The sequence below is a fragment of the Lissotriton vulgaris genome, chromosome 1_1 (genome assembly GCF_964263255.1).
Source record: "Lissotriton vulgaris chromosome 1_1, aLisVul1.2, whole genome shotgun sequence".
NCBI lineage: Eukaryota > Metazoa > Chordata > Amphibia > Caudata > Salamandridae > Lissotriton > Lissotriton vulgaris.
Genome location: NC_141685.1, coordinates 681,511,230 through 681,527,558, shown reverse-complemented (window position 1 = coordinate 681,527,558; position 16,329 = coordinate 681,511,230).

Sequence of the window (16,329 nt, the reverse complement as noted above, 5' to 3'; positions counted from 1 at the left end):
TTTTACAGTATTATTTCATAATACTCCTTTTACTGTACGCACTTTACTTCATGATAAGTATTGCAATTGTGGCAATTCATTTCTCTTGCATGAGAAAGAAGACTGCTCAATAAAATAACACCTTTTATTGAAAACGCCCGTCTCTCTATTTCTCTGCACTCTGGTGGAACTAAGCATGCACGATTGACTGAGTAAAATAGCTGTCTATTGTTTTCACACGACTCTTGAGATACACAACCTTATTCTGGGGGAGAAAAGTTGTCATGTTATATGGTTGTCAGAAGCTAATCCCTTCTTGTCTAAATCAGGGAAGTTAACCCCTCCCTATTCATTCGAGAAAGTTTCTAGTGACCTCTGAGCTAGCTGGCAAAACTAATTAAGTCTAACATAGTCAGTAGAGACCTAGATGACCTCAGTCCTACGTCTACACTGCTGTTTATGTTATTCCAATGCGCAGAGCCTATTGGGAATATAGGAACTACACTACATCATAGCTTGTTATCTTAATTGCACAGACGGTACAAACAAACTTTCCCTTAATAAAATGACCCCTCTTTCTCTCTTCTACCTTTCTTTTCTCTGAGCTAATCTTCTTTATTACTATACAATAACTTTGTGCCTACTCGAATAAGAAAGGCTTCAACTGTAATTTAAGGTATTGACTTATTGTTCAATTCGTCAAAATAAGTGGAGGCTCTGAAACAGATTTACTTTAATGTCAGGTTCATTTGGTCTGAAAAAGGAATCTGCCCTACCACTGCATGGACCAGGTTCATAATCAATCACAAAGTTATAATCAGAAAATGTCAAATGTCCATCTCAAATGTCTGGGAATCTTGGCCCTAGTGGACTTTAAAAACTGAATAGTTCTTTGGTTGGTGTATACCTCTTCTGTATGTTTGGCTCCCAATAAATATTGTCTCCATTGCTCAAAAGCTCGCTTCATTTCTAAAAGTTTTTTTTTTTTGTAATGGTGTAGTTTAATTTTGCCAGGGGAAATATCTTAGAAAAATATGCCACTGGAAGTATCTCATCAGTGGTTGAATTTCTTTGGGGTCAAAACTCCTCTCTTGGAATAATATGAAGCATCTGTTTTTAGAAGAAGTAGGCATTTAAAATAAACCTCAAGACTTGGGTAGCTGTTTTTGACAAAATGAACATAGATCCTCTGCGAAAATAAATGTGACTATGTGTCTGACTAGAAAACTCTCCACAATATTTACAGACATAGGAGTAGATCAGTGATTTATTGCTAAGACTAGTCATCCATTTTAACTACTTGTGGGCTAATAATGTACTCCTAAATGTCTCTCAAAACGTTATGGAATACACATTTATCAAGTTTGGAAAAAATGAAAACTGAAAAGTAGCTAAGACATTACAGAGTCAACGATATTCAAATAGTTCAAAGTTGTCCGTGATTCAGAGTTTGGCAGACTGGGTACGCATGTTGATTTTATCAATGGAAAGCTTCCTCCAATGGCCCAATGAAGTAGAGGAAGTCGGAGGAAGGGCATTACACTGCACTACGTTTTTAGGTGTGATGTACTTAATTTTTGCAGCTCACCATCAGATAATGCCTTGAAGTGAGGAACAATAAAGAACAAATAATGGCCCCTACTCTCAGGGAAACATCTCCTAAGGTGTGGGGATAATATTTTATTTTTTCAATAACAAACTTCCACATAACAAGTTTATTTTTGAGAAACAAAAAATGTTTGTAATAGTTCGGTGGATAACCATCAAAACCAATGGAGTCCTTCTATCAAACTTATGTGCCTTGATAGGAATCTCCTTGGCTGTGGCTCTTCTCAAATCACGGACATCACCACTAGGCCAGAGTTGATCTCTAAATTTGGTGTATGGTAGTCCAACATGGTGGCAGACATAATGTCCTCCGCCACTATAATGAACAGAGTATTATCAGCCAAACTCTACATTTTGCCCTTAATGTAAAATGCAGTTTTCTATTCACCACCCACTGAGTAATCTAACCTAATGACGCACTCCTCTAAAAATAAAGTTTGCAAAAATTGTTCCTTTTTTGGTCTAATTTAAGGGAACATATATCAATTGCAATGGGTACCTGTTTTCAACTGAATTCCCCTGATGGCTCCATAATCAATACATGTTTTTTACTCATCTCATTGTTTGGGCACAAACATAAAAAAGAAGAGGCTGAGGACTATGATTGTCTGATACTTTGATTAGTTAGATTCTTATCTAAGTGTTGCATAAAATATTCTGTTTATGATTCTGTAAGAGCCTACACATGGCAACAAGGTATAGATGTCCCAGGATTCAGATCAATCTTGCAATCATAACTTCTGTGTTTAGGTAAATCATATGTCTTTTTCTTATCAACCATATGATGAAAATCCTCACAAAAAGAAGGCAAGGCACAACCAATATCAGGAGTTGTCGTTATCTCAGCTAATGTATTTCAAGAACCACTAGTCACTTGCACTTCAGTTATCAATGTAGGGTTTACCAAGGTATACCCAAACTATTTTTACATAAGGAGGAGGATTAATAAAACAACATATCTTGTATGATTATTGCTAATATATACAAAAGAAATTATGGGTGTATGAAATAATATAAGATCTGACATGTCGGCTATATGATATAACTAAACTGTAATGCTTTACTGAATAGTGTTAAAATATATTTCAAGAAATGTGGTTATTTACAAGTTAACCTAATAGGTTGTTGTTATATTGTTAGAATGTCAGTCTTGCCTAAGAGCAATATCACTGTTCTTAGTTAATGTGTGGTGTAGGGCAATATACTAGGATATTAGTAGTTTTTGTTTGGACATAAATAGACCAGAAGGATGTTAAGTTTTCTAAATCTTCCCCAAAGATGAGTTGGCTGGGTTCTTGCCAATTCTAAATTCCAATTCTATTTCTTCTCAGCTATGGTCAAACATATTAGTTTTATTATAAATGGATATTTTAATGTACCTTCTGACATAGCTGGTCTCCCCGCTATCTTTAAATTAAGTTCCGGTGGTGAAGCAGAAGGGTTCTTACTATAATTTACAGAGCCAAGCTACTACAAAATTGTTCAATTTAATACAGTTCAATCCACAATTTGAGTATGGAAGATCTGGTTAGGCCTATTTAACATTGCCCATTTCAATATCTACAATTTAAGATGGCTTTCAGTTTTCCTTTCATGATCAAGATTATATGATTTAGGAAAGCTCTGATACTAAGCAACCTGGTCAAATGGTTGGTGAACATGTTCAAAGTAAATGTTATTGAAAATCAATTTCTAGGTCTTATTCGAAAGCATGCAAACAAAATCTCCATGTGTACTATCTACTTTTTTCTGAGGGTTATGCTGACAATCCAGAATTGCAAATAGATTTTTAGCAGTTCAAGCTCAGCCATGAGGAATATATTTCTGCACTTCAGCAGTTGATTCGTTATGGTCATACACTATTCACATCAGCAAGCCTAAACATGCAGTGCAATACAACCATATTTCACCTACATTAGAAAATGGAAAGATTGAATAAATGGGGTGGTATTCCAGCTCAGTTTGCCTTCTGTATCAGCAGGAAGATGCACATATTGTACGATTGTGCGATGTCCATGCTTGTAAGATTATTGGAGTTCATTTTTTAATTTGTTATCTGAAGATCACAAAATGATAATCCAGATCTCCAATCAGCTATTTACTCTAGTTAATGATCAAAATCAGAATTACCTCTAATTTAACTTTAAGACAATGTCATTGTACAGTAAAGGCTAGCCTCTGAATTGATGAGGCTTGGTTAATCCCTAAGTCCCCATCTGTCTGGCAATGACGGTCAAAATGTATGTATGTATATGTTCATTTAAAAATGTAGCTATACAGTTGTAAAGGAAACAAAGGTTGGAGAAGAGGTTTGGAGATCTGTCATCCATTTGAGAGCTGAATAATACAAAATCCATAAAAACTAGAGTAAATTGACGTATCGTTTGAAAGTCTATTAGACACTATCTTTAATAGTTCAATGTAACATTTTTTCTTCACTTTTAGAAAAAAAGAACTGAAAATATTTTTTTTTTCAAAATAAAAAGTAAGTGTGCTGCCCTGAAACCCATTCTAAGCCATCTACAATTCTAACCTCTTCAGGAACATTTTCCTTAGTCACGGGTATCCATAAAGATTGCCCATACTTAATGTATTCACAGAGTACCCTTGGATTCTTGATTCTAAAAGTCCTAAAACAATCTTATCATGTCCATTGGGTAAACCATTTTCAATTGGAACTACCAAAGGAGCAACTGATGCCTACATGGTAATAACTAACCCGGTTGTAACTGGTTGATTTTCTACAATTCAAAATGCACCTGCATTCATTGTTAAGGAATCCAGTTATCCACTGCCTGTAACTAGCCTAAATGTGTTGTTACAGGTGTTTAATTATATGGGGTCTTACGTTGACCCTGATTATCTTTTATAAAATGTAGAATTTGTCACAACACATACATATCTTTGTCAGCTTTCCTTTTTCCCTTTAGAAATGACCCTTCACCAATCCTAACGGAATGTATGACGTTACTATGCACATTACCCCGCAGTAGGTTATAATTCGGACGTTGCATCGTCCGCATGGTTACCACGCATGGCTTTACATCGCAAGTCGTTTCTACAACTTGTGCTAGATGGCGCGCTGGATTTAGGACTAGTATAAGTTACTATTCCTACTCCAGTTAGTGCAACAGCAGGGAATGTGATAGATTTAAAATCCAACACATTCCCTGGTGTTGCGTGCCTCTTAGATCAAGTCATTGAAACGACTTGCGATGTAATGCCATGCGTGGCAACAACGCGGACGATGTAACGCCCGCATTGTTATCTACCCGCGTGGTATTCCCAGCATAATAAACGGTGTTTCCCAACCTAACTACATTCGCTCTTGACTGTAAAAAATGGTATTCTCTGATATGTTGGCTCAACTAGGGCAATTGGCCATTAACTTAATTTTTATAAAAGTGACATGCAGCAAAACAACTATCTAACTACACTACTAATTCTATAATCCCGGCACATTTCATAGGTGGAATAACAACCTCTACTAGTACACCCTTCAGTTTATATCTGAAACCTTGAAGTAAGAAAATGAACCTTTTCTCCATAGGCCCACCAATCCTAACTACCAAATGATTAAAGTTGGTTATATAAATTATTATATCTTGAGGGCCTTGTTTCCAATTCCCAAGTCACTATTAAGGTAAGAGCATGTGCTTGTCTGTCATACAACATCTGCATATGCTCTAGATTTGCAAATAGAAGGCAAAAATATATATACATCAATGGATCATTGCAATCTACTAATGGAATATGTAAAATGGCAGCATTCCCACTCAAGTATGATAGAAAAAAGGCTACTTTGGTTTGATCATCAGGGAATGTCATAGGTTTGAACAGGAAGCTCTAATAACACTGATTGAAGAAAAATGCCAACTTCTTGGGATCACCTAAAAAATTTCTAAAGTTGCTAAAAGTCTTACAGTTTTACTTGCGGGTATGACTGCATATGAGACTTAGGGCTTTTATTATGACTTTGGTTTTTCTGGAGCGGGCTGCCACACCAACGCCCCGCACCGCAAAGCCATAATTAGACCACCTGCCAGATTCTGACAGGAAACCAGGTCGGGCCGTCCTGCGGCAGCTGGTGCACGAAAAAGGCTCTGCAATGGGAATGTCTTTGCAGGTTCCTACAGGGCTTGGACTGGTAAGTACAAGCCCTGCTGCAACTGGGGGTGCATGCAGGCGGGAGGGCACACCATGTGACACCCTGCATGCATCCGCTGGTGCAGAGGAAACATGGGACCCTGTAGGACAACCTTTGTTTCTTCTCAGTCACACTTTTCAAGGTGGGCTCACTGCCACAAAAACTGTGGTGGGTGGACACTTGTAATATGCTTGGTAGGGTAGGAGTGGCCCACCAAGCATATTGCGGCTTCAAGACGGCCACAATGCCACCAGGGATCACTGATCTCTGGTGGTTACATTGGTGGCAATGCGGTCCGACCACCCATATCTTAATGAGATGGTAGACTGGGGGTTCCTGAACTGCCATACTGGAAACATACAGCCGTAGTCATAATAAGGCACGTAGGATCTTCCACTGTGGCAGTGAGATCCAAGGGCCAGGGATCTTGGATTCTGAACCAACGGATCCTAACTTGTATCTTTGCTTTCTAGCTTTAATATTAACCGCATCGCTGCGGCGGCTTTTCCCGCTGTGTGCGGCAATTTTTAAAAAGCCGCGTTACATGACGAGCTCAGCTCGTCATCCGCACGCGACCACCGTGGCTGATGACGAGCTCAGCTCATCATCAGCAGCGAAGGGGTTAAACCTAATTCATTATTTTACTTCAAATAAATCATATAGGAAAGCCTTGTTCACAGATGTCATTAGATGTACCTGTTATTGTAATTTATTTACTACATCTAGGGTTTGAGACCTACAGCCTTATTAAGACTTTGGCGGTCCTCCTGTAGGACCACCACCGCTTCGCCCACAGGAGTACTGTTAAAGCTGCAGTGCACCCACCTTCCAGATTCCAGGTTGAATCCAGGGAGGGCGGGCAGTGTGGCAGCAGTCTTACAGAGGTGGTATGTTAGGCTCATAGGAGACCTTAACATGCAGAATGCTGCCATGAGAGCACCAACTGCACATACCGGCACCGTGTGGCATGCACCATGTTGTCTATGCCACAGAATGCAGGAATGAAGGTACAAATGTGGGGGCACAACATGTGCCCTCCACACTCACCGCCAAGTTTAGATGTGGTCAGGGGTCTGTCATGGCTCCCTTACCTGCATCTCTGCCACTCTTTTCATGGCGGTCTGCCTACCATGGAGAGGGCAGTGGAGAATCATGTTGTAATGAGCTCGGTAGGGCCCACACCCCCACCACAAGGCTGTTGTCCTGTAGCGGTCTGACCACAACACTCAGAATACTGCGAGCAGACCTACAGTGGTGGCAGTGGTTGGACTGCCAATCAATCAATCAATCAGTGACACTTATAGAGCGCGCTACATACCCGTAGGGTCTCAAGGCGCTGGGGGGGGGGGGGGTGCCGCTACTGCTCGAACAGCCAGGTCTTCAGCTTCTTCCTGAAGGAGAGGTGGTCTTGGGTCAGGCGCAGGTCGGTCGGGAGGGAGTTCCAGGTCTTGGCGGCCAGGTAGGAGAAGGACCTTCCTCCTGTAGTCGCTCTTCGGATGCGGGGGACGGCGGCGAGGGCGTGGTTGACTGATCGGAGTTGGCGTTTGGGAGCGTAGAAGTTGATCCGGCTGTTGAGGTAGCTCGGGCCTTGGTCGTGTAGAGCTTTGTGTGCGTGGGTGAGGAGGCGGAAGGTGATTCTTTTGTTGACGGGGAGCCAGTGAAGGTCTCTCAGATGTCCGGTGATGTGGCTGGTTCGTGGGATGTCGAGGATGAGTCTGGCTGAGGCGTTCTGGATCCGCTGGAGTCTCTTCTGGAGCTTGGCGGTGGTACCGGCGTAGAGGGCGTTGCCGTAGTCCAGTCGGCTGGTGACGAGGGCCTGGGTGACGGTCTTCCTGGTCTCGGTGGGGATCCACCGGAAGATCTTCCGTAGCATGCGTAGGATGTTGAAGCACGCCGAGGAGACGTTGTTGACTTGCCTGGTCATGGAGAGGGAGGAGTCCAGGATGAAGCCCAGGTTGCGTGCATGGTCTGTCGGTTTGGGTGCGGTGCCCAGGGCGGGAGGCCACCAGGAGTCGTCCCAGGCGGAGGGGGAAGAGCCCAGGATGAGGACCTCCGTCTTGTCAGAGTTCAGTTTCAGGCGGCTGGTCGTCATCCACTCGGCTACCTCTTTCATCCCTTCGTGCAGGTTGGCTCTAGCGGAGGCGGGGTCGTTGGTCAGGGAGAGGATCAGCTGGGTGTCGTCGGCGTAGGAGATTATGCTGAGGTTGTGTTTGCGTACGATGGCCGCGAGGGGGCTCATGTAGACGTTGAAGAGGGTGGGGCTCAGAGATGATCCTTGAGGGACGCCGCAGATGACTTCGGAGGCCTCTGACTTGTACGGTGGTAGGCGGACTCTCTGTGTTCTTCCGTCGAGGAAGGAGATGATCCATTCCAGCGCCTTGTCCTGGATTCCGATGTTGCTGAGGCGCTGTACTAGGGTGCGGTGGCAGACCGTGTCGAATGCCGCGGAGAGGTCTAGGAGGATGAGGGCCGCTGTTTCTCCATTGTTCATCAGGGCTCGGATGTCATCGGTGGCGGCGATGAGGGCGGTCTCGGTGCTGTGATTGGCTCGGAAGCCGGACTGTGAGGGGTCGAGGGATCCGTTCGTCTCGAGGAAGGCGGCCATCTGCTTGTTGACGGTCTTCTCGATGACTTTGGCAGGAAACGGGAGGAGCGAGATGGGGCGGTAGTTCTTGAGTTCGGTGGGGTCCGCTGTTGGTTTCTTGAGTAGGGCGCTGAGTTCGGCGTGTTTCCAGCTCTCAGGGAAGGTGGCGGTGTCGAATGATGTGTTGATGATGTCTCGCAGGTGGGGTGTGATGACAGCGTCGGCCTTGTTGAAGACGTGGTGAGGGCAGGGGTCGGTTGGTGATCCGGAGTGGATGGAGTTCATCGTGCGGATGGTGTCTTCGGTGCTGATCGGGGTCCAGGCGTGGAGGGTGGTGGTGGGGGGTGGCTGTTCGGTCATGGTGTGCGTTGGTTGGTTGTTGAAGCTGTTGTGTATGTCCGCGATCTTGTTGTGGAAGTATGAAGCGAGGGAGTTGCAGAGGTCTTGCGATGGGGTGATGTTGTTTCCTGCGCTGGGGTTGGAAAGCTCTTTCACGATGTTGAAGAGTTCCTTGCAGTTGTGTGGGTTGTTGTCCAACCGTTCCTTGAATGCTGTTTTCTTGGCGGCGCGGATCAGCGGCGCGGATCAGCGGATCACCACGATTACAGCAGTGCTGAGGACTGCAATACTCATAATAAGTCCCATAGTCATTTTGGGTTGAAATGATAACATAAGTTAGGTGATCTGTTGTGTAACCTGGATCATACAGGAGAGGTGCTAATCTCAACCTTCCACTGAACCCACTTTCAGCCTTGAAAATGATAATCGGGACCTGGGGCATAGGAAAAGGGACAGGATCGAGAAACAGGTGACATTGAATATCTTCATTTTGCCTGTTCTAACTACTGGGCTCATCTTTGACTGAAGAAGCACTGAAATCTTGGACAAGAAATAACCCTTTTAGTATTTCTTCCTTTGAATTCCATTTCACTATTCCTAATATGGCATATACATTATTACGTTTGACAATCTTTGTCTTTGAACTGTCTGTAGTTGGATGAGCCTGTGAAACTCTGTTGGACAGAAATGCAAAAAAAACCTTTACAATATATCCAGCTACTCATATTAAACTACAACATGTATGTTGTTAGGACAATCATTTTCCACTACATGAACACTCAACTGACAGTATCTGGTTACCTGTATCTTGATTATGGTGCAAGTCTCACACTAATCAAGAGTGTACACAGAGGCCTAGGCCAGATCCTTGATATGAGTGTGGTCTTGGACCTGTTATGTGACCCGGAGAAGCACACTAATTTTCTCTCATATTTATGACAGTTAACTGCTATCCCTGTTGTGAGTTTAGCCTGTAGAGTAGAGTAGAGTATGTTCTGTGAGTCCATAGTAAGGACTAGACCATTTAATTTGTGTTACTGGAATGAAGGCTTACTGGCATTGTCATGTAAATTCTGCTTCTATGTGCTAACCTAGATATAGCACTAACATGCCAAGTGTGAGTCGTGCATGTGTATGTAACCAATGTTGTACATGCACTGTGTGTATTATGGAGCCAGAGTAATGGAGGCCTCTGAGTTCCTTTTGGAAGCTCCCATCCTGCTCCGGTACACATAATAAAGGTGAAGTTATTTTTCCAGACTATGGAAGAGAATTGCAGACATTTATGAAGGGAGAGGGTGTAGACATAGAAACTAACAGAGGCAACAAGGCTCCTTTTGAAACTTGATTAGGCATTTTGCTAAATGGACCTACTGATTAGTCGAAAGAACTAGGAAGGTCCCAGAACCATTCAACTCATAAGAAACATTAGTGTAGTTCTCATATACCTCAAAATGCCAGACCTAACTTAAAATATGTACCATATTGACGTAAACAAATGCTAAACAAAACAAGAACCCTAAATAGTGTGTTTGTTATAAAAATATACAATTTATTGCAATTCAAAATGAAACAATTTATACAATAATAGTGCCCAAAGACACATATGATCTAAAAACGATAAAAAAATCACAATTTGTTTAAAACAATTAGTCCAGAAATCACAGTTGTTGTTGTTGTCGACGCAGCGTTTCGGTGAATCAGTGATAACACCTTCTTCAGGACAAACAATTCTATAAGAGAACATTACAATTAGAAACATCCCATTATTCATGGAAATCAGCATCCTATTTCTCCTTATTTCTAAACATTTATTGCTGTTTATTGGGCACATTTTTAACACACACTTAAAAAAGGTTTTTGATAATCACAGTTGGGTTCTATGAGGTAGATTTCTGAGGGCATTTGAAATATATGGCTATACACTTGGATCTTATGGCATGGTGACATAAAGTCACCATATAGGTAGCTTCTAAGGAGAAAATCATAAAGCATACCTGTGTGTTACTTTTTCAAATTCCTCTTTCTTTCAATTTGGAGGAATATTTTAAGTCGAACTCAATCAGACATGTGGAGCTTCTGGTATCTTAAATTCCAATTAGCAGTCCCTTGGTAGAAAAATATTTGTGATCACATCACTTGTACATTTCAATTCTAAATTACAAAGGTTTGCGTTTTTTACAAGAGCCACTAGTAGTTTTAGGCTTATTTACCTTATTCTATCAGGAGCTCTATGTTGGTGAGGATACCGGAGGGGGGCCACCGTGTTGTGTATAGAAAACACTGTTGGAATGAAACGAAGGAAATGGTCTTATATTGCAGAAAGAGACTATGTTATTATTGCACAGTTTATTTGTTTGTTGGAGTGTCCTTGAGATAGTTTAAACTGAAAAAGACTAGGTCTTATTTAATTTGATTACAGAGATAGAGGGCGCCCTTCGAAGCATGAATAAACCTTTGTTTCATTTTAGGATTTTTAGTACTCATCAGTTAACATATCTGTTATGACATAAGTGATCAGTTGATTGGTGGTTTAGGCCTTCGATTAATACTTAGGTTCTACTCACCTATGAGTGGGATTTTATATCCCTTATTTTACCGCCACTGGATGCCTTCAATTCTGCCCGCAGCGTCAAATACTATCAACAGCGGTTGTTCATCATTCCAACTTGTGTGGGGTTATATAATAGCCGCAATGGGTACTCTTATACAGTTTCTAAAACAGTGCTCGATATTATTGCGGAGCTATGCATGATCGTTTTATAGTATTAGCATAAAAAATGGATAGACTTTTATGTTGTTTATAACCAGTTAACAATCCACTGAATTTGGAACATCTATATATTTTGAGGAACTCGGTGATGGAAGAAAAGTATTTAAGTATCCTACTATCATACTACTATGCTTTGTGCAGTAACAAGGTCAGTTTACGGTTGTGCTGGAGTTGCACAAACATGGACAGAGTTTCTTCCTCACTAGTGGGCCGGTTTGTTCTGCCACTGTTGTCGGGTTACTGGTGGGATGTTAAATTAAAAATAGGCATTTCCCGAGTCGGGTTGATATACCAAAGATTTGGGGCCACTCTCACCTTTTTGCTAGTAACCGGCCTCCCTGCTCCCCTCACGGTCCTTTCCGCATCGATTTACGTGAACGATCAGCCAAGAGTATACATCGGCGTTCGTTGACTTCTTTTTTAAGGCAAATTTTCGCGGGAGAATGTTAATTGGATGACGCGGTTTCCCCGCGTCATCTCCCTGTTGTCATAGGTTAGATTTAGGAACTACAATTGTAGTTCTGTGTGTCATTAACGCGTCGTAGTGGTAGATGTTCGCATGTCAGCACTTTAGCGCATTTGTCTATGTTTTGGTGACGGGAGATTTGGTTTAATTAAAGAAGCTTATCTCTACTTATTTGTCTTGCTGCTATGTATTCTTTCGATTAACTATATACGGCCCCCAGAATGAAGATACTAGTTATAAATAAGGATTGCTTATTTATGATCGAATATATCGAGGGGGTGATATTTTATACGGATTGTTTACTAATGGTATTTCCTTATGTTCCATGCTAAAAGCATTGGTCAGAAATAAATATATATTACTTGTCAGTGATAGGAAATGTCGAGGGGGTGATATTTTATGCGGATAGTCTACTAGTGGTGTTTCACTATGCTCAATTTGTCTGCTATTATAGTAGGAAGAGGTTGACTATTACGGTCAATAGACATGAACACGGGCTAGTCAATAGTGCCTCCTGTTTGCACATGTAGATACATGGATAATGTCTGGGTTCAGGATTATTGTAGAATTCTTTCCCAGTCTTCTCTTGAGTTAAGGCCATCATTCACTGAGTTGAAACGGGACATATAAAATTGTTCGCGTTTTTTCCGTTTTGTGTTAATGTCACTGCCTCTCATGTTTTGGGTGATTATCTCTAATCCACACCATTTAAATTCTTCAATTTTGTGGCCAGCTGTTTTCCAGTGATCTGTAAGTGGGGCTCCTGGTTTATTGCAACGTATTGCGGATTTATGTTCATTTAATCTAAGTCTAATTTCGCGTGATGTTTCTCCAATGTAAACATAATCACATGGGCATTTGATTAAGTATATTAAATTTTTGGATCTACAGTTCATAAACGATTTGGTGTGATGTTTTGTTTTTTTGTGCTCAATGTGGTTGCCCTTGATAACATTATTGCAATTTGAGCATTTGCTACATGGGAATGTACCGACCGGGAGTGGGTTGTTATCCACAGTTCTTTGGGCTTGGGTTACTTCTCTGTATGTATGCACTAGGCTGTTCCTAATTGTTTTGTTTCTTATGAAGGCAAAAATGGGTTTTGGGATTGGTTGTTTACTGCTGTTGGTAGTCACTAGGTTCCAGTTACGGTTAACATGCAGGAGTACTATCCAAAAAACTTACAGATAGAGGATACCCGAAAAAGATGGTAAATCATGCACTAAAAAGAGCTAAATATTTCAATAGAGACAATCTTTTTCAACAAAAAACAAAAAACACAGAAACAGAAAGTAGGTTAGTTTTCGTGACAAACTACAGTGGAGTCAGTAACAAAATTAAAAATATAATTAACCGTAACTGGAACCTAGTGACTACCAACAGCAGTAAACAACCAGTCCCAAAACCCATTTTTGCCTTCAGAAGAAACAAAACAATTAGGAACAGCCTAGTGCATACATACAGAGAAGTAACCCAAGCCCAAAGAACTGTGGATAACAACCCACTCCCGGTCGGTACATTCCCATGTAGCAAATGCTCAAATTGCAATAATGTTATCAAGGGCAACCACATTGAGCACAAAAAAACAAAACATCACACCAAATCGTTTATAAACTGTAGATCCAAAAATTTTATATACTTAATCAAATGCCCATGTGATTATGTTTACATTGGAGAAACATCACGCGAAATTAGACTTAGATTAAATGAACATAAATCTGCAATACGTTGCAATAAACCAGGAGCCCCACTTACAGACCACTGGAAAACAGCTGCCCACAAAATTGAAGAATTGAAATGATGTGGATTAGAGATAATCACCCAAAACATTAGAGGCGGTGACATTAACACAAAACGGAAAAAACGCAAACAATTTTATATGTCCCATTTCAACTCAGTGAATGATGGCCTTAACTCAAGAGAAGACTGGGAAATAATTCTACAATAATCCTGAACCCAGACATTATCCATGTATCTACATGTGCAAACAGGAGGCACTATTGACTAGCCCGTGTTCATGTCTATTGACCGTAATAGTCAACCTCTTCCTACTATAATAGCAGACAAATTGAGCATAGTGAAACACCACTAGTAGACTATCCGTATAAAATATCACCCCCTCGACATTTCCTATCACTGACAAGTAATATATATTTATTTCTGACCAATGCTTTTAGCATGGAACATAAGGAAATACCATTAGTAAACAATCCGTATAAAATATCACCCCCTCGATATATTCGATCATAAATAAGCAATACTTATTTATAACTAGTATCTTCATTCTGGGGGCCGCTTATAGTTAATCTAAAGAATACATAGAGGCAACACAAATAAGTAGAGATAACGTTCTTTAATTAAACCAAATCTCCCGTCACCAAAATATAGACAAATGCGCTAAAGTGCTGACATGCGAACATCTACCACTACGATGCGTTAATGACACACAGAACTACAATTGTAGTTCCTAAATCTAACCTATGACAACAGGGAGATGACGCGGGGAAACCGCGTCATCCATTTAACATTCTCCCGCGAAAATTTGCCTTCAAAAAGAAGTCGACGAACGCCGATGTATACTCTTGGCTGATCGTCCACGTAAATCGATGCAGAAAGGACCGTGAGGGGAGCAGGAAGGCCGGTTACTAGCAAAAAGGTGAGAGTGGCCCCAAATCTTTGGTATATCAACCCGACTCGGGAAATGCCTATTTTTAATTTAACATCCCACCAGTAACCCAACAACAGCGGCAGAACAAACTGGCCCACTAGTGAGTAAGAAACTCTGTCCATGTTTGTGCAACTCCAGCACAACCGTAAACTGACCTTGTTACTGCACAAAGCATAGTAGTATGATAGTAGGATACTTAAATACTTTTCTTCCATCACCGAGTTCCTTAAAATATATAGATGTTCCAAATTCAGTGGATTGTTAACTGGTTATCAACAACATAAAAGTCTATCCATTTTTTATGCTAATACTATAAAACGATCATGCATAGCTCCGCAATAATATCGAGCACTGTTTTAGAAACTGTATAAGAGTACCCATTGCGGCTATTATATAACCCCACACAGGTTGGATTGATGAACAACCGCTGTTGATAGTATTTGACGCTGCGAGCAGAATTGAAGGCATCCAGTGGCGCTAAAATAAGGGATATAAAATCCCACTCATCGGTGAGTAGAACGTAAGAAATAATCGAAGGCCTAAACCACCAATCAACTGATCACTTATGTCATAACAGATATGTTAACTGATGAGTACTAAAAATCCTAAAATGAAACAAAGGTTTATTCATGCCTCGAAGGGCGCCCTCTATCTCTGTAATCAAATTAAATAAGACCTAGTCTTTTTCAGTTTAAACTATCTCAAGGACACTCCAACAAACAAATAAACTGTGCAATAATAACATAGTCTCTTTCTGCAAAATAAGACCATTTCCTTCGTTTCATTCCAACAGTGTTTTCTATACACAACACGGTGGCCCCCCTCCGGTATCCTCACCAACATAGAGCTCCTGATAGAATAAGGTAAATAAGCCTAAAACTACTAGTGGCTCTTGTAAAAAACGCAAACCTTTGTAATTTAGAATTGAAATGTACAAGTGATGTGATCACAAATATTTTTCTACAAAGGGACTGCTAATTGGAATTTAAGATACCAGAAGCTCCACATGTCTGATTGAGTTCGACTTAAAATATTCCTCCAAATTGAAAGAAAGAGGAATTTGAAAAAGTAACACACAGGTATGCTTTACGATTTTCTCCTTAGAAGCTACCTATATGGTGACTTTATGTCACCATGCCATAAGATCCAAGTGTATAGCCATATATTTCAAATGCCCTCAGAAATGTACCTCATAGAACCCAACTGTGATTATCAAAAACCTTTTTTAAGTGTGTGTTAAAAATGTGCCCAATAAACAGCAATAAATGTTTAGAAATAAGGAGAAATAGGATGCCGATTTCCATGAATAATGGGATGTTTCTAATTGTAATGTTCTCTTATACAATTGTTTGTCCTGAAGAAGGTGTTATCACTGATTCACCGAAACGCTGCGTCGACAACAACAACAACTGTGATTTCTGGACTAATTGTTTTAAACAAATTGTGATTTTTTATCGTTTTTAAATCATATGTGTCTTTGGGCACTATTATTGTATAAATTGTTTTATTTTGAATTGCAATAAATTGTATATTTTTATAACAAACACACTATCTAGGGTTCTTGTTTTGTTTAGCATTTGTTTACGTCAATATGGTACATATTTTAAGTTAGGTCTGGCATTTTGAGGTATATGAGAACTACACTAAGGTTTCTTATGAGTTGAATGGTTCTGGGACCTTCCTCGTTCTTTCAACTTATGCTCCTTGTCCCCTATTACATTGTAAAGGAGGCCTCCCTTCCTTCTTCTACCTACTGATTAGTCTA